The sequence below is a fragment of the Ambystoma mexicanum genome, chromosome 4q, assembly GCF_040938575.1.
Source record: "Ambystoma mexicanum isolate Mex_15411 chromosome 4q, UKY_AmexF1_1, whole genome shotgun sequence".
Lineage (NCBI taxonomy): Eukaryota > Metazoa > Chordata > Amphibia > Caudata > Ambystomatidae > Ambystoma > Ambystoma mexicanum.
Genome location: NC_090928.1, coordinates 55,060,718 through 55,084,483, shown reverse-complemented (window position 1 = coordinate 55,084,483; position 23,766 = coordinate 55,060,718). Strand labels below are relative to the sequence as shown.

Below are 23,766 nucleotides of genomic sequence, written 5' to 3'. Positions count from 1 at the left end.
TCAACCGGTATTTGAGCTGCAGGAACTACCCTGACAGATGCAGCCATATTCTTAAAGTTACTAACATGTAATTTTTTAAAGGTATGTGAAATGTATAGAATATATTGAGTGTTTCGGATGGCGCATGACTCTTTTGGAAGATGAGGAATTGAGAGTGAAAAGTAGTAAAGGAGTAGGCCTTTCAGATATATGAAAGGCTTTTGCATGTACCACTTTTGTTTTGGCTATTGGGAGCATTCTCCCTTTTTACAGCAAACCTTTTAGAATTGTGCTTCTAACCTGTGTTTAACTTTTATTTAGCCCATGCTTTTATATACTGTAATTGTTAGGGAGAATTCTCTTATAAGGCTAATTTCTTAAACCTAGTGAGTCCCCCAGCAGCTTTGCTGGATTTCTGGGGTTTGTTTTTTTCTCCTGCTAAGAGTGAGACTCTTTTACTCCCACTCTTAGACATGATTTAAGGAATGTCTTTGACTTGTTATGTCCTTATCGGCTATGGGGTTTCTTTTTACGCCATAGGGTATCATCTGTTTTTCTGTATGTGTGGTACACAGCACCCTCGGTGCAGTACCACAGGGGTGTTACAGTGACCGCCAAACATAGACTCCATACCCTGGGACTGACTACTGTCTCCCAGGGCATGTAAAGTCACCGTTGGCTTTACTAGTCCAGAATTGTGAAAAGAACCAGTACAAACCATCATATTGTGGAAGTACTGGTAAGGGGTAATTTGATTGGCCTTGGGTCTGTTTTCGAGGGGGCACTATCCCGCCCCCCCCCCTCGTTGAGTTTCTGGCTGGTGGCAGTGGTTACCACGCGAAATATTCCACTAGAATATTCTCTATGGGATTTTCCCATTGATTTTAAACGCACCACTTTTTGGTGTAATGTTAAAGATACTGCCAGTTTATTTATTTAATATTAACTCACCGGTTGGGCCTTTTTGCCAGAACTCGATTCTAAAATGGCGTTTGTGTCCATCTCTGTAACTCTGACCAAGGTCGAGCCCTTTGTTCCACTATTTTGGTGGGCTTCTCCAAAGAAGCCCTCCAAATGGTGCCACTCTGTCTGGGTTCCACAGGAGGGTGGCGGGGGGAATTGGCACCCTGGACTGCGTTGCCTTAGCAACCCAAGTCGCACTCTACTCTGATTGGCCCATTGGCCGCCCGGCTCACCACTTAGCATGTGTGATTGACAGCTAGGCTGATGAATGGGGGTTTTTCTGCATAAAAGCAGGTGCTTTGGGACTGGAACTTCAGAAGTCGCCACAAAACCTAAGAATCCGAAGAGGGAAGAAGCGGAGCCATCTGCAACGACGACACCACCGGTGAAGCCCTGCTGCAACTACCTCACCACTTTCCCGACGACAAGAGAAGATCTTCTACTGGACGAGTCTTCTTCCGCTGAGCTGGTGGGATCAACCAGTTCGCCCTTTTCGCCTTCCAAAGACGTCTCTTTGTCGAATCGCCCGTACCAAGCACCCCGGTGGCCGGATAGCCAAGCTCACCTCTTTTGACCGCGAATAAAATCCTTTCTTCCCCTGGTCGGAACCACAGACTTCAACCACTGCCAGGAACAACTGCCCCGCTGGAGCTTCCTTTCTCTTTAAGGTACTGTGTCCTGCCTGGCCTCCCTTTCTACAGATTGCTAAGGGTGACCCTTAAATCCTTGGCTTCTAAACTGGGTTGGTTCCAGGCCTTCTAACTATATCTTGTGAATCACCCCAACCTCTTTTGAACACTCTGCAAAGACTTTCAGTGCACTTTAAACCGTGTGATCCTGGACACATTTTGCTTTGCTCCATTTAAAGTGGGCCTCGCCTATGCACTTTGGCTCTACAGTATAACCTGCCTTTCTCCCCTTTCTCTGAATTCCTAAAAGTGTTCGGAACTGTTTTATTCTTATGCTCTGCCTTTTTCTCTCCCTTTAACTACATTATCAGAGTGCCATCTTGGTTAAGCGCTCACATCTGTTCTAACAAATAGTAGTGTTTTAACCCTGACTTGTCTGATAGCTATTAAGGGAGGTGTGTATACTTTACATGACTGTGTTTTAACTTGCTTTTTATTGAGAGTGATAGTATATGCCATAAAGTGTGTTTTAAATAAATAATTATATACTTTTTATACAAAGCTCTGGTCGGTGTTTGTTTGCTCTACTGTGTTTTGGCCCTATTGTGTATACCCTGCATACTGCCCTACTCTTGAGAGAAGTCGGACTGCCCAGCCACAGCTACCAGGTAAATCTGGGTGGTGCAGACTGCTACCAATTGGGTTTACTGCTTACTCCTGTAGTCTTAATCTTTTTGCAGTGTTCCCCAAGGGAACTGCACAGGATTCTGTCTAACAGTCATCTCAAACAAATATTTACCTTCATCTGAGTACGATTTAAAGCAGAGTTCCTCTCTGCACGTACTCCATTTAGTTGGCACAACAACGCCCGGCAGCTCTGTAGTTTTCTTGCGCATTTATTTAGATTGCAGACGCGAACGCGCCTGTCACGAACGGCCAGTTAGTTCTGGTATTTAAGGCAGTTTCTGCATTTGTGCTGCTTCTTTTGCATTTATCACTGTTGTTCGGGCTATAGGGAACATTCTCCCTTTTTAAGGCAAACCTTTTAGAATTGTGCTTCTAACCTGTGTTTAACTTGTATTGAGCCCGTACTTTTATATATTGTCATCTCAATACCTCTAGTGTGCCGTGGTGTTTATAAACCCATACTTACCTTCATCTGATTATGATTTAAAGCAGAGATCCTCTCTGCACGTACTCCATTCGGTTGGCACTACAACTCCCCGCAGCTCTGTAGTTTTCTCACGCATTTATTTAGATTGCAGGCACGAACGCGCCTGGCGCTAACATGCGGTTAGTTCTGGTTTGTAGCTGGTGTGTGGAGGGGCGCACAGCTGTGTTGGTTTATCTACGCCTTGTGGTAAGTTTCTATCCTTGTTGGTAACATTTGTCTTAGTACATACATGCCTACCTTTACTAATTCATCCACACGTACTGATCTTATAATGTCTATTCAGCGAAATAGACAAAGAATGCTGGCGGCTGAGCGTAATGAAGACCCAACTATTGACAGCGACCACTTGGCTCTTGGGGAATAAGTTGCTCCCATGGCTGAGAGTGGAGTCTCTGTAGTGAACTCAGACATGTGCCTGGCATTAGTTAACTTTCCCCCACGCTGCCTCAACGTGCACCCTTCCTATAAGCTTTAGCCATGTACCCACTTCTAGACAGGACCGTACTTCACTGGTGTTAGGGAGAATTCTCATTCTATGACTAATTTCCCTTACCTAGAGAGTCCCCCAGCAGCTTTGCTGGATTTGAAGGGTTTGTTTCTTTTTACCTGCTAAGAGTGAGACTCTTTTTCCCACTCTTAGGCATTTTTGCTGTTTGTGTCCTAGGCTATTTTAGTGTTTAATGCCTATGGGATCTTTCTCAACCCCATAGGAACCATCTTTATTCACTTGTGTTAGACAGCACCCTCAGTGCAGTGACACAGGGGTGTCGTAGTGACCCCCAAACATAGACTCCATACCCTGGGACTGACTACTGTCTCCGAGGGCATGTAAAGTCCCCATTGACTCTACTAGTCAACTCCTATGAACTAAACCAGTACAACCCATCTTACTATGGAGGTACTGTAAGGGGTTAATAGTTTTTCCCCTATGTTCATTTTCGAGAGGGTACCGTACAGACCCTCTCTCAAAAGTTTCTGGCTGGTGGCAGTGGTTACTACCATAAACATTCGACCACAAATATTTTCCTATGGGATTTTCCCATTGTTCGAGGCTACCACTTTTACTGACAGCCTCTAACATACCGGCGGTTTATTTTGTTATTAACTTAACTCCGGTGTTTTTTTTTTGCCAGAACTTTAATAATATTTCTTTCTCGTGTCTTCCTCTAAACTCCTAATCCAGGTCGGGGACCCTTTGTTCGTCCTTTTGGCGGGCTTCTGTCGAGAAGGCCCTCCTCTCGGCGCCACTGAGTCTGGTGTGGGTCCATTGTGTGGGAGGGGGAGTAGGACCCCTGGACAGGGTTGCCTCAGCAACCCATGTCCCACTCTATCCTGATAGGCTGGAGGGTCTCCCGCCAAGATGACCACTCCACTGCGTGAGTGACAGCTAGGCTGTATGAATGGGGATCTTTTTGCATTAAAGCTGGGTCCTGAGGACTGGAAGAGCAAGACGTCGCCACTGGAACTAAGAAGCCGAAGAGGAGAGAAGCCAAAGACATCTGCAACGACTGAACCACCGGTGAAGCCCTGCTGCAGCGTCTCACCACTTTTCTCCACATGACGAGAGAAGATCTTCACCTGCAAGAGCCTTCTTCCCGTGAGCTGGTAGGGCCAACCAGTTTGCCAATCGCCTTCCCGTACCTACCTTGGTCGAATCTCCTGTACCCAGTACTCGGATGCCGGATAGGCAGGCACCAGTCCACCCGGACCGCGATTTAAAGGAGCGTACCTTTTATTCGTCGGGCAGCACTGTGGCTGGTTTCATCCCTGAGTAGTGCAGTAACTCGAACCTTCCTCCACGACGAGAGCCCCTCTTCCTCTGCTGGATCACCCGAACTGCAGAAACTACCAGGAACAACCGCCACCGCAAGAGCCACTTCTTCATTTAAAGGTACATTGTTCCGCCAGGCCGCCCTTTCTTCGCGGTAGCACTAAAGGTGTTTTAAATCCTTTACCTACCTGTTGGGTTGGCCGCCCCTCCCTCTCAACACTGTCTTTTCAACTTCTGCATCCACCTTTCCCACTTTGTTACCCAAAGACTTGACTGCAGCTACAAGAACATTTTGCTCCTGGGGCCTTGCCCTGTACCAACTGACTTTGGCACAGGCCTACTGACTGGTCACATTTGTTAGATCTGCCTTCTTTAGATTGATTCTCAGCTAGAACTGTGTGGTGCACCTATTTCTTTTAACTACCCTTTCCTTCCCAATTTTAAACCTTGTAAAATGCCATTTTGCCCAGTTTTCATTTAAGTATTGCCTATACTGATGCACTGTCTTGCTTAAACTGGTCCACAAACCTATGGGAAGTGTTGCTGGGGTGTGTAAGAACCTATTTCTATATAACTTGTGCTTTCCCTCCCTTGTGGGGAATTGTTAGAGGATCCCTTGTGTGTAGTGGTCACTGTGCCGTTTTGCTCAGTTTTCACTCTGGTTCACTTGGTCTACAATTTAACTTGGGAGTGTGTATATTTTTCCTTTGACTTAATTTAACTTGCTTGATAACTGTGATACATGTGTTTTATTAGAAGTGTATAAAATAAATATATATATGCTTTTTAAATACAAAGCTTTGGTCAGTGTTTCTTTGTTCCATATTCTAGTGGGCCTATTGTGTAAACCCTGAATACTGCTCATCTCCCTCTTGAGATAAGTCTGACTGCTCAGCCACAGCTACCAACTAAATCTTTGTGGTACAGACTGATACCAAAGGGGATGTATTGCTCTCACCTGTAGTCCTAATCTTGTGTAGTGCACCCTAAGGGAACTGCACAGGATTCTGCCTAACACTGGTGTACAGCGGTGAGGATAAAAGTATTGGATTTACATTTTAGAGTTCTGCTAGTGCTTTGGTTCAAATCACCACAAGGCTAACTATCACAACAAGTTTATTTTAAACAAAAGTCAAAATTCTGGAAAGTTACAGCCAGGAGACCCACCTTACTAATACTGCTGATTATTTAAGGGATCTATGTAGACAGAAAGGTATTCCCGTCAAAGGCAAGAAATTAGAAATGATTGATAGACTGTTAGAGAAACAAAGTCTGGATAGTGGTGCTGTAGTGCCCCTTACTTAAGCAAATGTATCAAATATTGAGGAAAATAATGTTGAAGATGTTATTGTTGAAACAGATGAGGAAGAGGAGGATAACAATGTCGCCCCCTCTGTCCTCTACCTGCTCAAAGGCCTCAACCTATGGCTACTGGACCCTTACCAGGTCCCACATTACGTCCTGAATTTATCTCTCTAGAAGAAATGAGACTTGAACTTGAATTCAAAAGAATTAGTGCCCAAACTGAACAGAGAGATCAAGAACTAAGGCTCAAAGAAATGGAGCTCAACCATGAGCTTGAGATGAAGAAATTGTCTTTGGAAAATGCTTCTCTCCCCTAATCCTCTAGATCTTCCAGTCTAAAAAGACCCGGATGCCTAAAGAGATTGTGAGTATGTATGAACCTAAATTGGATGTATTAGATTGACTTGATATTTTTGAATACAATCATGGGCTCCAGGATATCACAGGGAATCAGTTGATCCCCTGGTTATTCTGTAGGCTCCCCCCTGTTGCATCTGATGTTGTAATGGAGTTGGGGGCGGTGGATAGGATGGATTATGAATGTGTAAAGCTAGCTTTGATATCTAGATTTGGGAAGACTCTTTCCCAGTACCTTAAGAGGTTTAGGACGCTCAAAAAGCATGATAGTACCCCTTGGGCTACTTGGGTGAATAAGTGTTTGAAGAACTCAGAGGGATGGATTAAGGGTTATAGAGTTAATACTTATGAAGGAATGAGAAATCTTGTTATGATGGAGTCTATCTATGATGCTTGCTCTCCTGAGCTCAGACAGCACTTGGCTGATTCAAAAGAATTGGATTCTAAGAAGCTAGCTAAGGCTGCTGACTTGTGGGTTGCCAACAGGGCTACTCACAAACATTCAGGGGTAACTCAGAAAAAGGATGAGGGAAAGCAGCCAAAGAAAGACAACAAGGAGAATTCAAATAATTCCAATTCCAAAGAGGGCTGTAACGCTCACCTGATTCCCACGGAGGCGCGGCTCTGAAGATGGACTGGAAGGGCCCCTCTATTCTGGCTTCTCTGGCTCGCAAGAATACCCTCCTGTACGTGGAAAGGGAGTATTACCAACTGGCGGAAATAATGTTCAAGCCTCCCACTCCCATCCAACCCTCCACGAAACCTCTTCCACGGTTCCCCGTGAAGCCTCACCTTAGGGTTTGGAATGGTGAGCTCTCCGTTCTGCTTCAGATGCAGGGGCGCGTTGAAACCCAGTTACTTCACTGGATTGAGGGTTGATGGAGTTCAGGTAAGCTTGACTGTTCAGGTAAGGCGCTGTAATAGTTCTGTTCAAAAGTTCAAGCTCTTTAATTATGTCCGTTGTCTTATTGCAGCAAGCGCTAATGCTCATGTCCTTTTCCCCTTAGGGGCCGGGGTTCGGATGCCGGAGAAATGGCGCCGACCCGAAGTGAAGCGTGCCGCTTCAGTAAATGGCAGGTAAGTTCCGGATGAGCGCTCAGGTAATGTCTTTACAAACGCTCAACAATGACTTTGTCTTTTTTCCCCATAGGGGCCGGGGTCCGGAGATGCCAGGAAGCGGCAGGACCCGAAATGCAGAGGGAAATATCCAACAGGTAAGTCTTAAAAGGAAACTGAGCTTTCCTTATTCCTTTTCTCCCTCTCACCTTTGTTCTTGTCTTTTTTCCTCTAGGCACCGGAACGTAGCTGAATCCGGAAGATCGCTGCTGAAGATGGAAGCGCCTTGCCAAGGTGAGTGAAATGCAGCGCTGCAGCGATCGAAACGAAATGCTTTAAAAAAGATGTCTTCCTTTTCAGGATCGTCGGTGAAGTGACTCCGGAATGCAGATTTAGCAGGTAAGGGCTTTTCTTCACCTAATCTCTCCTTTCTCCCCTTTCTCCCCTTGCAGGTGTTCCAGGGTGCTGGCAGGCGTGGAGAAGTCAGGATGCAGGAGCAGACACGGTGAGCGTCCAGCTGCTAGGTGCAGAACAACGCGAAGCACGTGTGGCTGATCGGGTGTGGTTTAAATAGCCTTGGAAGAAGTTCCTGGTATGTATCCTTCCACCAATCAGGTATGTATCCTTCCCCGGCCACACCCAGGTGGTGAAGTAGTCCCACAGGTAAAGTAGTCCCATTCAGGCCTCAAGAGGGCCTGGATGAAGCAGCATGGTCTGCATCAGGTAAGTGTGCACCCAAGCACTTAAACACATATCCTCTCTTATGAGCCTGGCGCCTAAGGTGCCAGGACTGAGTCCAAAGGGCCCCGACTTGGGCCCGCTGGGACTTCCCAGGGGAAAATGATGTCTGCCTCTGGGGTTGCTGGGCCTGGCCTGGCTCCTTAGAGGCAGGCATCATGACAGTACCCCCCCTCAAGGCCCCTCCCAAGGTCTTTTCCTCCGGGGGTTTTGGTTTGTGCGGGAATCTCCGATGGAATCTTTGTACCAGTCGTGGTGCATGAATAAAGTCACTGGGTTCCCAAGATCTTTCCTGAGGTCCATATCCTTTCCAGTCAACAAGATAGAAAAGTTTCGACTTAACTATCTTGGAATCTAAAATGTCTTTCACTTCGAATTCGAATTCTCCATCAATTTGGACAGGATCCGGAGGCTTAGATAGTCTGGTTCCAGGTTGCACTGGTTTCAGAAGAGATGCGTGAAAAACAGGATGAATCCACATGTTAGATGGTAAATCGAGTTTAAAGGCCACTGGGTTGACTATAGCCTTGATGGGGTAAGGTCCAATGAATCTGGGATTAAAAGTTCGCGGGCCCCTGAGGGGTAAATGTTTAGTTGCTAGCCATACCTGATCTCCTACTTGGTAAGGAGGAGTCTTACTTCGGTGCACATCAGCGTTTTCTTTATACCTTTTCTTGGCTTGTTGTAAGTGCGTAGTAGCATCTTTGAAGGCTCGGGTGATAGTGGAATGTAGGTGATTTACCGCGGGCATTTCCAGGGTCAGAGGTGGATCAAGGTCAGAAGTCCGAGGATGGTGACCATACAAAGTATAAAAAGGAGTCTGTCCGGTTCCAGAATGAACTGAATTATTGTATGCATATTCTGCAATCCAAAGGATGTCTTTCCAATTTAACTCGGATTGGTGTAACATACACCGAAGATATTGTTCGAGAGTCTGATTGGTTCTCTCGGTTTGTCCGTCGGTCTGGGGGTGGTGGCTGGTGGATAACCGCACATCTATTTGTGCCAGTTGGCAACATTTCTTCCAAAAATGGGAGATGAATTGACTTCCACGATCTGAGACTAGTATAGAGGGGAAACCATGTATGCGCACTATACTCTCCAAAAATTCCTTGGCCAAGGTGGAAGCTGACGGCAATCCTTTTAGAGGGATGAAATGGGCCATCTTGGAGAACAGATCCACTATGACGAGAATAGTGTTGTAACCTCCACAAGGAGGCAGGTCAGTTATAAAGTCCATTGACAAGGTGTGCCAAGGTGCTGGTGGAATGTCCAAAGGTTGAAGTAAACCGGCAGGCCTTTTCTTTTGACTCTTATTTTGGGCGCAAATTCCGCAAGACAACACAAAAGACTTTATGTCTTTTCTCCAAGAAGGCCACCAGAAGTGGCGTTTGATCTTTTCTTCTGTTTTCGCGATACCAGGGTGTCCTTCCATTAATGATTCGTGATGACGGGTGATGACAAGTTCCTGTAATTCTTTACTTGGCAGAAACAACCGCTCCTGGAAATAGGGTAAATCATCCTTAACGGTGTAGTGAGGACCCTTTTGACTCCATTCCTGTAAGGCTGAAGAGTCTAAAAGTTGTTTTACTTGAGTTTGGATGTCCTCAATAGTTTGCAATGAAGTTAAGCCCAAAATTCTTTGTTCAGGTATGATTGGCACAGGTTCTATACTCGAATTGGGTTCCTCCATGCCAATCCGGGATAAGGCGTCTGCTTTACCATTCTTGCAGCCAGGGCGATAGGTAATTACAAAATCAAATTCCGCAAAGAATAAAGCCCATCGGAGTTGTCGTGAAGATTGAGCTTTGGCCGTCTTTAGATACTGCAAATTTCTGTGGTCCGTAATTACGGTGATGGTATGTCTAGCCCCAAGAAGATAGTGACGCCAAGCCTTGAAAGCCGATTTAATAGCCAGTAGTTCTTTGTCGGTAATTGCGTAATTGATTTCAGGTGGAGAGAATTTTCTCGACCAAAAGGCTACAGGGTGTAATTGGTTAGTTTCTGGGTCTCTTTGCGACAGGACAGCTCCCATGGCCGAACTGGATGCATCGGTTTCCACAATGTAAGGGAGATCTGGGTGCGGGTGCTTCAATACAGGTGCAGAGGTGAATTTAGTTTTCAGGTCCTGAAAGGCTTGTTCGGCCTAATGAGTCCATTCGAAGCGTTTATTTTTCTTTAAGAGAGCTGTGATGGGTTGAACTGTTCGAGAAAATTCCGGGATGAACCTTCAATAGAAATTGGCAAAGCCAAGCATGCTTTGCACTCCCTTCACTGAGCTAGGAGATGGCCATTTGAGAATGGCGTCCACCTTCCGCGAGTCCATTCGGATTCCTTGAGGCGTCAGGATGAATCCGAGAAACTCCACTTCTGTGGTATGAAAAACGCATTTTTCAAGCTTGGCAAATAACTTGTGCTGGCGCAATTTCTCAAGAACTGCCCTAACATGTTTTCTGTGATCAGATTCTGAGGAAAAGTACACCAGGATGTCGTCAATATAAACGATGACACAAACATCAATAAGTTCCCGAAGAACATAATTCATGAAGTACTGAAAGGCGGCAGGTGCGTTGCACAAACCGAAGGGCATTACTTGATACTCGAAGAGCCCAAATTTGGTGCGGAATGCAGTCTTCCACTCGTCGCCCTCTTTTACACGCACCAGGTGGTAAGCTCCTCGGAGATCTAGCTTGGTGTACACACGAGCATCTTTTACTTGGTCGATGAGTTCAGGTATCAGGGGCAAAGGGTACCGATTCTTAATCGTTATCTGATTCAGGGCGCGGTAGTCAATACAGGTCCTGAGGTCTCCTTCCTTCTTAGGTACGAAGAACAAAGCGGAAGAGACTGGAGACTTTGACGGGCGAATGAAGCCATTGGCCAGGTATTGATCCAAGTACTGACGCAAATGCAGGTTCTCAGGTTCAGTAAGAGCATAAATCCTGCTACAAGGTAGTGGCGCATCGGGTACCAAGTCGATTTGGCAATCGTAAGATCGATGGGGAGGCAAAGTGTTAGCCTGCTCTTTCTGAAAAACGTCTTGGAATTCTTGGTTTTCGGATGGTAGCTGTACAGGGGTGGCAGTTGCAGAGGCTAGACCCATAACTGGATTCCTTGGATAACAGGTTGGTTCACAATCAGGAAAAGTTATCTTCTTTGCTCGCCAGTCTATTCTTGGATTATGTGTTTCTAACCAAGGGATTCCAAGAAGTACTTGAAATTGTGGGGCCTTGATCACATCAAACACGATTGCTTCCCGGTGTCCATCTTGACCCACCAGTGTGATTTCAACAGTGGAATGCGTTACAGGCCCTGAGGCTATTTCGGTTCCATCAACTGTGGTAATTACATCTTGGGTTACTTTTGGACGGAGAGGAAGCTTAATCCTGGAAGCCAATTCATGGTCTATGTAATTTCCAATAGCTCCACTGTCTATGTATGCTTTTATGGCATGCAACTGCTGAGGCTGTTTTGGATTCACTAGCACCATTGGCATGACAAAATGCAAGGTCAAAGAGTTTGTTTTCAAGCTCGGCAAGCGGACCCCTACGCTTGTCGGGCTAGGTCGTTTCCCGAACCAGGTGTCAATAACTCGTTATCAGTGGCTCCAACCACCTTCTTGGGTGGTTTTACTGGACAACTTTGGAGAAAGTGACCGGAAGTCCCACAATACAGACAAAGTTGCATTTGTCGCCTTCTCTCTCGTTCTTTCTGCGTTAATGGTCCTTTAACACTGCCTATTTGCATCGGTTCGGAAATGTCAGTACTCTTGGAGTTAACGTGGGTCTTGATGGGTACTCTGGTTTCGTACTTGAGCCGATCTGCTTTTCTATTTTGAAGTCTGTGATCAAGTTGAACCACTAAGTCTATGTAGTCTGTGCAGGCCTGGGGTGGATCTACTATCTGAGCTATAACATCTTTAAGCTCTCCGCGCAGGCCTCGATGAAACAAGGTGATTCTTTTATTTTCAGGCCATCCGGTTTCCACAATCAGTCTATTAAAGGTGGCGATATAGGACAAAAGATCCTGATTACCTTGCCGTAAGGATAACAGTTAGTTGTCAAGGGCCTGTCCCTGCGAGTGTCGAGCGAACAATCTTTCCATGCTGTCCTGGAAGCCCTGGAAATCCCGGAGAATGGGATCATCCTGATTTACCAATGGAATAGACCAATCGGCAGCACAGCCACTGAGGTAAGATAGTACAAAGGCTACTTTGGTCTGGTCGTTGGGGAAGGCCCTGGGCCTGCATAAAAAGTGTAAACGGCATTGGTTCATAAAAACGGCATATTTCTTGGGATCCCCCGCAAAACGTTCAGGCGGGGCCAAAGGCATGTGTCCAGGTAGATTGATTTGTGCCGGGTTAGTCGAACCCATTGATGTAGAAGTACCCCCGGAATCGGGTAAAGGAGTGTGCCCTGCCTGGCCCTGCAACAACCTTTTGGCCAGATCATCAGTTCTTTCCTTGGATAGGATTAATTCTCTTCTAAGAGCGTTAGTCTCCTGGCGGGCAGAGTGCACTTCTGCCCGTACTTCCCCTAAAAGCTGGGCCAGCTGATCTGTCTCGGAAGTCTCCATAGCGCCCGGGTGGGAAATTGTGGTAAGGCTTCGCGTTCTGTAACGCTCACCTGATTCCCACGGAGGCGCGGCTCTGAAGATGGACTGGAAGGGCCCCTCTATTCTGGCTTCTCTGGCTCGCAAGAATAACCTCCTGTACGTGGAAAGGGAGTATTACCAACTGGCGGAAATATTGTTCAAGCCTCCCACTCCCATCCAACCCTCCACGAAACCTCTTCCACGGTTCCCCGTGAAGCCTCACCTTAGGGTTTGGAATGGTGAGCTCTCCGTCCTGCTTCAGATGCAGGGGCGCGTTGAAACCCAGTTACTTCACTGGATTGAGGGTTGATGGAGTTCAGGTAAGCTTGACTGTTCAGGTAAGGCGCTGTAATAGTTCTGTTCAAAAGTTCAAGCTCTTTAATTATGTCCGTTGTCTTATTGCAGCAAGCGCTAATGCTCATGTCCTTTTCCCCTTAGGGGCCGGGGTTCGGATGCCGGAGAAATGGCGCCGACCCGAAGTGAAGCGTGCCGCTTCAGTAAATGGCAGGTAAGTTCCGGATGAGCGCTCAGGTAATGTCTTCACAAACGCTCAACAATGACTTTGTCTTTTTTCCCCATAGGGGCCGGGGTCCGGAGATGCCAGGAAGCGGCAGGACCCGAAATGCAGAGGGAAATATCCAACAGGTAAGTCTTAAAAGGAAACTGAGCTTTCCCTATTCCTTTTCTCCCTCTCACCTTTGTTCTTGTCTTTTTTCCTCTAGGCACCGGAACGTAGCTGAATCCAGAAGATCGCTGCTGAAGATGGAAGCGCCTTGCCAAGGTGAGTGAAATGCAGCGCTGCAGTGATCGAAACGAAATGCTTTAAAAAAGATGTCTTCCTTTTCAGGATCGTCGGTGAAGTGACTCCGGAATGCAGATTTAGCAGGTAAGGACTTTTCTTCACCTAATCTCTCCTTTCTCCCCTTTCTCCCCTTGCAGGTGTTCCAGGGTGCTGGCAGGCGTGGCTGAAGTCAGGATGCAGGAGCAGACACAGTGAGCGTCCAGCTGCTAGGTGCAGAACAACGCGAAGCACGTGTGGCTGATCGGGTGTGGTTTAAATAGCCTTGGAAGAAGTTCCTGGTATGTATCCTTCCACCAATCAGGTATGTATCCTTCCCCGACCACACCCAGGTGGTGAAGTAGTCCCACAGGTAAAGTAGTCCCATTCAGGCCTCAAGAGGGCCTGGATGAAGCAGCATGGTCTGCATCAGGTAAGTCTCAACCCCATAGGAACCATCTTTATTCACATGTGTTACACAGCACCCTCAGTGGAGTGACACAAGGGTGTCGTAGCAAGCCCCAAACATAGACTCCATACCCTGGGACTGACTACTGTCTCCCAGGGCATGTAAAGTCCCCATTGATTGTACTAGCCAACTCCTATGAACTAAACCAGTACTACCCATCTTACTATTGAGGTACTGGAAGGGTTTAATAGTTTTTCCCCTATGTTCATTTTCGAGAGGGGACCGTACAGACCCTCTCTCAAAAGTTTCTGGCTGGTGGCAGTGGTTACTACCATAAATATTCGACCGCCAATATTTTCCTATGCGATTTTCCCATTGTTCGAGGCTACCACTTTTTCTAATATACCGCCGGTGTATTTTAATATTAACTTTACTCTGGTAGGTTTTTATTGCCAGAACTTTAATATAACTTCTTTCTCGTGTCTTCCTCTAAACTCCTAACCCAGGTCGGGGACCCTTTGTTTGTCCTTTTGGCGGGCTTCTGTCGAGAAGCCCTCCTCTCGGCACCACTGAGTCTGGGGTGGGTCCATTGTGTGGGAGGGGGAGTAGGACCCCAGGACAGGGTTGCCTCAGCAACCCATGTTGCACTCTATCCTGATAGGCTGGAGGGTCTCCCGCCAAGATGACCACTCCACTGTGTGAGTGACAGCTAGGCTGTGTGAATGGGGATCTTTTTGCATAAAAGCAGGCTCCTGAGGACTGGAAGAGCAAGACGTTGCCACTGGAACTAAGAAGCCAAAGAGGAGAGAAGCCAAAGACATCTGCAACAACTGAACCACCGGTGAAGCCCTGCTGCAGCATCTCACCACTTTTCTCCACACGATGACAGAAGATCTTTGCCTGCACGAGCCTTCTTCCCTTGAGCTGGTGGGGCCAACCAGTTTGCCAATCACCTTCCCAGACCTACCTTGGTCGAATCTCCCGTACCCAGTACTCGGAGGCCGGATAGCCAGGCAACAGTCCACCCGGACCGCGATTTAAAGGAGCGTACCTTTTATTTGTTGGGCAGCACTGCGGCTGGTTTCATCCCTGGGTAGTAAAGTAACTCGAACCTTCCTCCACGACGAGAGCCTCTCTTCCTCTGCTGGATCACCTGAACTGCAGGAACTACCAGGAACAACCGCAACCGCAGGAGCCACTTCTTCATTTAAAGGTACATTGTTCCGCCAGGCCGCCCTTTCTTCGCGGTAGCACTAAAGGTGTTTAAATCCTTTACCTACCTGTTGGGTTGGCCGCCCCTCTCTCTTAACACTGTCTTTTCAACTTCTGCATCCACCTTTCCCACTTCATTAACCAAAGACTTGACTGCAGCTACAAGAACATTTTGCTCCTGGGCCCTTGCCCTGTACCAACTGACTTTGGCACAGGCCTACTGACTCTGGTCACATTTGTTAGATCTGCCTTCTTTAGATTGATTCTCAGCTAGAACTGTGTGGTGCACCTATTTCTTTTAACTACCATTTCCTTCCCAATTTTAAACCTTGTGTAATGCCATTTTGCTCAGTTTTCATTTAAGTATTGCCTATACTGATGCACTGTCTTGCTTAAACTGGTCCACAAACCTATGGGAAGTGTTGCTAGGGTGTGTAACAACCTATTTCTATATAACTTGTGCTTTTCCTCCTTTGTGAGGAATTGTTAGAGGATCCCTTGTGTGTAGTTGTCACTGTGCCGTTTTGCTCAGTTTTCACTCTGGTTCACTTGGTCTACAATTTAACTTGGGAGTGTGTATATTTTTCCTTTGACTTAATTTAACTTGCTTGATGACTGTGATACATGTGTTTTATTAGAAGTGTATAAAATAAATATATATCTACTTTTTAAATACAAAGCTTTGGTCAGTGTTTCCTTGTTCCATAGTCTAGTGGGCCTATTGTGTAAACCCTGAATACTGCTCATCTCCCTCTTGAGATAGGTCTGACTGCTCAGCCACAGCTACCAACTAAATCTTTGTAGTACAGACTGATACCAAAGGGGATGTATTGCTCTCACCTGTAGTCCTAATCTTGTGTAGTGCTCCCTAAGGGAACTGCACAGGATTCTGCCTAACAACTGGCTATAATCAGATCGTTTACTGCCAACTAGCACTCAGTTGCCATCTGGGAATACCGCTACCTCCACTCTATCACTGCGTCCAGATCTACTAAATACGCGTTCTATGCCCCAACATGATTCAGAGATCATGGACCTGCTGGAATCATCCAGGCTAAATATGCTGGCACTCACTGAGTGCTGGTTAGATTCGGCCACCTCATCTGAAGCCCTTGTGTCTGTTCCCCTAGAGTTATAATCTTATAGCAGACAGAGCTGGGTGGAGGGGCGCTGGCGGGGGGGCGGTGTCTCTCTAATACTGAAAACATCTTTGCAGTACCATACTCTGACACACGAATCCCCTGCAGAGTGTGAAGTTGACCAACAATACCTCCATCACGTAGTCGTCCTCTATAGACCCCCGAGAGTTCTAACCTTATTTGAAGAGCAGTTCATTAATTTGCTGAACACAATCACCAGGTTGAACATGCAGTACTTGTTATGGGGGACTTCAGCTGTTGGTTTGATGCCCCACCGGATGCTGCTTCAAGATCGCTTATTGATGCCAATGATTCGATAGGTTTTGTACAGTTGGTGAACTCCCCCATGCATAGTGCTGGCCACACACTGGACTGGCTACTTGTCCATCATCTCTCTCTGTCTAACCTATTAATTACACCCTGTATTTGGTCGGACCATACATTGATATTATGCTGCCGGCTTCTCCTGCCAGAGCAGACTCCAACCCCAGATTGGAGGTTCATATGTGCAATGCGAAGAACTTTACTCAAATATAATCTCAGAAACTGGGCGTTCTTGAGAATTTTGACTGTGCTGAGGATCTTGCCTTACACATCACCAAGTTTCTTAGAGATGCTACCAATCATTTGGCGCCACTGAAGAATTGTCTTATAAAAACAGAAACCACACAGAAATCTTGGTTCAACTAAGACATCCTCGTTATTAGGAGAGAAAAGCGTTCAGCTGAATGCCATTAGCGTAATGATCCCTCTGCCGCAACGTTAGCTAATTATAAATACAAGGAGGCGCTAAAGTCAGAGGTTTATAATCACAGGATCCTAAAAGCAAAATCCGGTTCAAAGGAATTGTTTTCCATTCTTTGGGATTTTAAGAAAAAAAAATAATCAGTACCCTATTCCTCTCATCACTCCACTACTCGAACGGTTGACGCATGCCTCCATATTCACCAAATTAGATCTGAGAGGGGCTTACAACCTGGTTCGGGTGCGTAAAGTTGATGAGTGAAAAAACACATTCTGTACCAGATACGGTCTTTATGAGTACAAAGTCATGCCCTTCCGGCTGTGCAACTCGCCCGACACTTTCCAGCGCTTCGTAAATGAGGTATTTAGTGACATAACAGATGTATTTGTCATAGTCTATTTGGGTGACATCATATTTTCACATACACTACAGGAGCACCTGGTGCACGTGCGAGAGGTCTTGACCCGGCTTAGGAAGCATTCTCGCTTTGCTAAACCAGAAAAGTGGCTTTTCCATCTTAAGGAGGTTGAATTCCTGGGGTCCCATATTTCACCGGGCGGGATTTCCATGAATCTCTCAAAGGTACGTGCAGTCCTGTATTGGCCTGTTCCAAGAGACATAAAGTCTCTTCAGTCCTTTCTTGGGTTCGCTAATTATTATTGACGTTTCATTTCTGGTTTCTCATCCATAGTAGCGTCTCTCTCTGCCCTGACTAGTCCTTGGAACCTGTTCCTCTGGGCATCTGAGCAACAGACTGCCTTTGTGGCCCTGAAGTCTGCTTTCACCACTGCCCCTGTCCTCCAGCATCCTAACCCAGAACTCCCGTTTGTGGTGGAAGCTGATGCCTCGTCGTTTGCCTTGGGTGCTGTGCTCTCGCTGCTTTGTGTGTCCTCTGGTTGTTTACATGCTGTCGCTTACCATTCCCATAAGTTTACTACTACTGAAGCACACTACGCTGTCACGGAGAAAGAATTGTTGGCAATCAAAGAGGCATTTCAAGCCTGGAGGCAACACCTTCTGGACACCAAACCATGGTATATACTGACCACCGCAATCTGCAGGACCTGCCCTCTCTTAAATGTGTCAACAACCGGCAGGTGCGCAGGCACTTTACTACTGAAGCACACTACGCTGTCACAGAGAAAGAATTGTTGGCAATCAAAGAGGCATTTCAAGCCTGGAGGCATCACCTTCTGGACACCAAACCACGGTATACACTGACCACCGCAATCTGCAGGACCTGCCCTCTCTTAAATGTGTCAACAGCCGGCAGGTGCGCATGCACTTGTTATTTGCGGCTTATGATTTTGTGATAAAACATAGACCTGGGTTTACGCATGGGAAGGCTGATGCATTGTCACGTTCACCAAGGGGTGTTTCCCTTCCTGTCTTTCCTGATTCTCTGCTAGAAAAAGGTGATGTTATATGCGTCTGCACACCTCCATCGTCCCTTCTGTCTTCCGTCCACCAATGGGTGTCTCAACATCCAGACCAGTTAGCTGACTGGGACCCCGTCTATCACGAAGGCCTCCCGTTTGTACAAAATAGACTTGTGTTACCCACACCTGACTCAAGCAGTCAAGCCTGTGGTGGCCTCACGGCACCCCTGTTAGCGGACACCCGGGAAAAAAACGCACATCATTGTTGTTGAAACGTTGGTGTTGGTGGCCCACCACGAGAAAAGATGTCAATACTTGTTCAGTTTGAGCTCAATGCAAAAATAGGAAGGGTCGCGCCTTAGGGTTGCTCCAATCCATGCCTAACCCACCCAGACCCTGGCACACAGTTACAATGGATTCTGTTACTGACTTGCCAAGGGTGCAGGGTTATGATACAGTGTGGGTGGTCGTGGATTCCTATACCAAAATGCCTAGTTTTGTTCCCTGTTCAGGTATCCCTAATGTTCCCACGTTGCCGGGGCTGTTCTTGAAGACCATCTTCTGTTTATTTGGGCTCCCGTCCATCCTGATTTCTGATCGGGGCTCACAATTCACATCCAGGTTCTGGCGGGCCCTCACCTAACTGCTCGGTATGGACGTCCGATTCTCTTCCGTCTACCACCCTGAAACGGACGGACAAACCGAACAGGTTAACCAGGCAATGGAGCAATATTTAAGATGCCTGTCATTACAGCACCAACAGACCTGGTATCAGATCCTACATCTGGCTGAATTTGCTTACAATAACGCACCAAATTCTTCCACTGGGTTTTCTCTGTTTTATTCTCTATATGGTCAACACCCCCGTACCCTTCCTTTTCCAGATGTCTTCCCGTCCGGTACTCCTGCAGCTTCAGATTGCATCCGAGACTTATCCCAGGTCCATGCCCAAACCCTTACGCATCTCTGCGAGGCCCAAGCTGCTATGAAGGCTTCCGCTGACAAGAAGCGTGCCCTTGCCCCCGTATACTTGCCCGGTGATAGGGTCTGGCTGTCCACTCGACATCTCTGTATCCCTGTTTGCCGGAAACTTCTCCCTCGCTTTGTGGGGCCGTATAGAGTGACCAAAGTGGTAACCCCAGTAGCGTACCATCTTTCTGTGCCTTCTGTTTGGCGTATCCACCCGATCTTCCACACTTCTTTGCTGAAATCGTGCCCTGCTTCCACCCGTGGGGTCCTGCCCCCCCCTGCTCCCTTGTCATTGCACGCCTCTGACGAGCATGAGGTCTCTGGGATCCTGGGTTCCTGTGTTTGCAGGGGTCGTCTGCAATACATGGTTGATTGGTCGGATTATGATCCCGAGGACCGGACTTGGGTTCCCGCTGCTAATGTCCATGCCCCAATCCTCGTCTACGGTTTTCATAGGGATAACCCGTCCAGCACACGGGGTCGTGGGCCATTGGGGGGGGGGCTCTGTCATGCACTCAAGTCCACAGCATTACATTCCCCAGCACTCAATCCCACAGCACTACATTTCCCAGAATGCCCCACCAGTACCTTCAACCACGCCCACCTGTATTTCACGTCCTGTACCCTCACAGCGGCAGGGGGAGGTTCGCCGATGCTCCAGGGCCTTCCAGCAGGCTCAGGGTTGCGGCAGCCGGCTGCACCCATTCCTCCATTGGCAGCTTCCATGCCGCATTTCACCGCACACGAAATGGGGCAGCGTTGCCATGATACCACGCATCAATCCTCGTCACGTGACACAGGGATTCCGATCACGTGTCTGGATTTCAATGGCAACACCCTTAAAACAGTGAGGATTATGCCTTTTTCTGTGCTTCACAGCTGTTTTTCTGGCGCTACTTGTGTTCTGATTCACGTTTGCTTTTTGAACTTTTTCCCTTGACCTCGGATTACGTACTTTGGACTGTCTTTTGGATTACCCTTGGTTTTGGTCTTTGCATCTCCAGGATTCTTTGCCCTCAGATCTGCATTATGAATTTCTATTTGGATCACGTTTTGGCTACGAAAACTTGGCACCCCTGTGTCAGCTCCAGACTTTACATCAGCTTCCGGGATTGGTTTGGAACTTACTCAATAACCCACCAAGTCGAGCGCTCAGTTTGCCATCTCTCAGGGGCTTCCAGTGAGAGCACTGTACCACCACCTGCTGCTGCTTTCTCACTGAGGGTACAGCTTACGCTTTCAGGGGGAGTTTTTCTTTCCTTGCCACACACTGCTCCCTTCCAGGATATTACACCCCAACACGTAGGTAAGATTCCCAAATTTTGCCTCTTTGTACCTAATTGACCTGCACTGTGTGCCATTTGTCTATTACATACCTGCATATTTCCTTTGCACCTCTCGGGGTTTCCTGCGCTCCTGTACCTGCACCTGTGACCCTAAAGACTGAACAGCGAGTTGCTTTACCTCTCTGTTCGGTACTTAGGGGCAGAGGTCCTATATTCTGCACGACACTCAAGTCTTGACACCATGCCTTAGGCGGAAGCCCGATTGTCTCCGACCGAGGAGATTGTTAGCTTCGAGATAAGCTGCGCAATCTAATATTTTTAGCATGAAAGGGACAGTAGTGATAGGTCTGTAGTTAGTTGGTATATTAGGGTCAAGCAACGTTTTTTTAAGCAAAGGGATGACCCAGGCGTCCTTGAGATTGTCCGGGACAACACCAGTTTTGAACAACGAGTTTATGAAGGCTGTGATGAAAGGGGCTTGATCATGAGAGGCTTCCTTGATAATAGTAGCAGGGCATGAATCACCTTAACAATTCAATGGTTTGAGTTTGTTATTAATTCCTTCCACTTCAGCAATGGTGAGTGGAGAAAAGGAGAAAGGTTTCACATTAGTGGTGGCCTGGAAGGTGGCACTCAGAAGAGTGGTCTGAAGTTTATCAGTGTGTAGAGAATGTATTTGCCTTTAATTTTAAATTGGAGGAATGCAATTTTGTCCAGTAGCGCTATCTGAATATTAGCACACCATTTGCTAGGTTTAGTGCAAGTATCTGGGGGCAAGGCAGGTGTCTCAAGTTCCTTTAGAATCTTGAATAATTCTTTGGCATTTGAGTGTCCTTGCGTAATGTGATTATTATAGGACTCTTTTTTGGCCTGGAAGATGGCTTCTTCATAGTTGAGGGAGGCTAGGATGAGACAATTACGGAGTACCCTTAACATGTGATTTTGGTTTCCTGAGTTTAGTGGGGGCGATAGAGTTTAAGGCTGTGAGCACGGCATGGTCATAGGTATCCGCTAAGATCGAGGGATCAGAGCAGGAATCTGTGATTTTATTGAGGTGGGAAGACTGAGAGGGAGTAACTTGTCTTTTGTTATATACCTTTTGTTTCTGATAGGGATGGCAGGCGCAATAGATGGATCCCTGGCCACTTCCACCAACAGACGCATCAATTAATTCCTTGCACGTTTTGGAATAGGTCTATGATCCGTTGGTGGTGGATAGCCCAGATTTCTTAAAAAGTCTCTCTCGCCATTCGATTTCCTCTTAGTCATAGACAACATATACATATTTTTTTCTGTTGTCTGATCTTCTTATTGCCACTTTTTGGACCTTTAGTGGTTTCCGAAGGCTTAGTTGGTTTAAACAGTGAGAAGATGTTTTCCTCCTTGATAGATTTTGGGGGTTCTGTTTCATTTGGTGGGATCACAATCACCTCTTTGGTTCATGTCACTAGTATCGAAGTAAAGAAAACAAGACAACTAAGTAGCTTGAAAAGGAATGGACAAGTAGGAGTCAAATTTATTAGACTTGCAAGGTAACAGACAGACAGTATCCCACCACGCCCAAAACCCTGACCCGCCTTCAACCTCATCTGCCCTTATACCATCCCCATGATCTGAACCTACACGTTCTACAACACATCCGGTTACCTTTCCCACCCTCTGCGAAAAACAAAGGGCACATGTGTACACAATCTGTGTCTGTTCTCTGTTTCCATTCTCTTACAATTGATCATGTGTTGTTCTCCTGGATCAGTTGACTCTGCCCAATAACTTCTAGTCTATGCCTTTTCATGTGAGGGGCATTGGTCCACCACCCTCTGATGCATTTCTGCTGGGAAAGAATTCCAATACCAAAGTCAGTCAGCGTTTCTATTAACATTTCTCAAGATGTTCTTGTGGGCTGTTTGCCATTCAGTTCACAGATGGGGCTGCTGGCATTGATAGTTCTCTATGAAAATGAGAGAAAGACTTTTGGAAACAGATGCATATGGTGAGTACCAAATTCCATTCCACTGACACTTAGGGAAGGGACAGGAGCCCTCCAAATTGCCCCTTTGCCCCTGTGGGGTACAATTGGCTCTGGCGTCCACCCTGGTAAACCTCCCACTCCCAGCTGACATAGGTCCCCATCCCTTCCTGATAGGGTCGGGCTACAGATCCTTTTACACACCCCCATCCTTTCCTCTAATTCCTCCTCGTCCCAGGAGGACGAACTATTTCTGGACCTAAAAGTAAAGGACTTTTAGTTGTTTGTATTTCTCTGAGGCATCAGTCAAATAACAGAAAATCTGTACCCAGAAGAACGGCCTCTGTGAGTCCTGTATAAGCATCATGGGCACTTTCAGTTCTTTTTACAGGACCTAGATGGATGTGTTGGGGTAGAAGTCCACGCCCCTATAGAGACAAGTGGTTTGTGCCAACGCCCCAGGTTACAGCTCCTCCCAGGTCACCATATCCACTCTGATGGCTTGGCTCAGGATCTCCCTTTTCTGTAAACATGTCTGTTAGGTGTTCCAGGTTTCTCTGATGCCTTTGATTGCAATGCCATGTTAGTGTTTTTGCCTTTAGAAAACACAGCAAGGGGTAATAACAATATGTCACCATGTGTTTATAAAATGAAAATGATATTCGTATTTAATACCTGTTTATCACACTATTCGTTATGTTATGTTCAAAATTATTGCGACACCAAAAAAGTAACAACTCTCTTTCTAGACAATGCTTCTAAATAAGTAATTTGGGATATGCTTTTTGTTACACAGAGAGCGTGAGGCTGACCCTTCATTAAGGTACAGAAAATCATCCATTTGCAAATTTCAAAAATAAACTTTTCATGTCTCAACATGAAGTTTTTTACAAATGTGTTAATGATAAATAGCTAAAGTGATTTGATTAGATCCTCATTGTTTGTAATTTAATTCATGAGCACTTATTCTTATTTTGCTACACAGAGAAACAGCTGTGCAAACCGAAACGAGGTATTGTAAAATGTGTTTTTTCCTTTAAATCTTTCAGTGAAAACACTGCTTTTATTAGAGTTTGAATTCCTGCTTAATAAGAATTTTGCTAAAACGAAAAAGGTCTGCAAATATTCTAGACTAGAATTTTCATACCAGATGCTCACAGAAGTAATTAAGTTTACCTGAATCTGTTCTCTGATATGCTCAGGGACCTGCTATAACATATGATCTTTACTGATCTTTTCTCTCAACCGGTATTTAAGCTGCAGGAACTACCCGGACAGATGCAGCCATATTCTTAAAGCTTAACGATATGTGAAATGT

The 23,766-nt window shown here is 46.4% G+C and overlaps 1 long non-coding RNA gene across 1 annotated transcript in view; it reads left to right on the top strand.

Moving 5' to 3' along the window:
- The window catches only part of LOC138468475 (uncharacterized), a 47,021-nt gene extending 23,561 nt beyond the window's left edge, over window positions 1–23,460 (top strand). Inside the window, exons 4-5 of the long non-coding RNA XR_011268270.1 lie at window positions 23,245–23,271; window positions 23,434–23,460. This is a non-coding gene — a long non-coding RNA (uncharacterized lncRNA). The remainder of the gene's footprint in view (window positions 1–23,244; window positions 23,272–23,433) is intronic.
- Window positions 23,461–23,766: the final 306 nt, after the last annotated feature.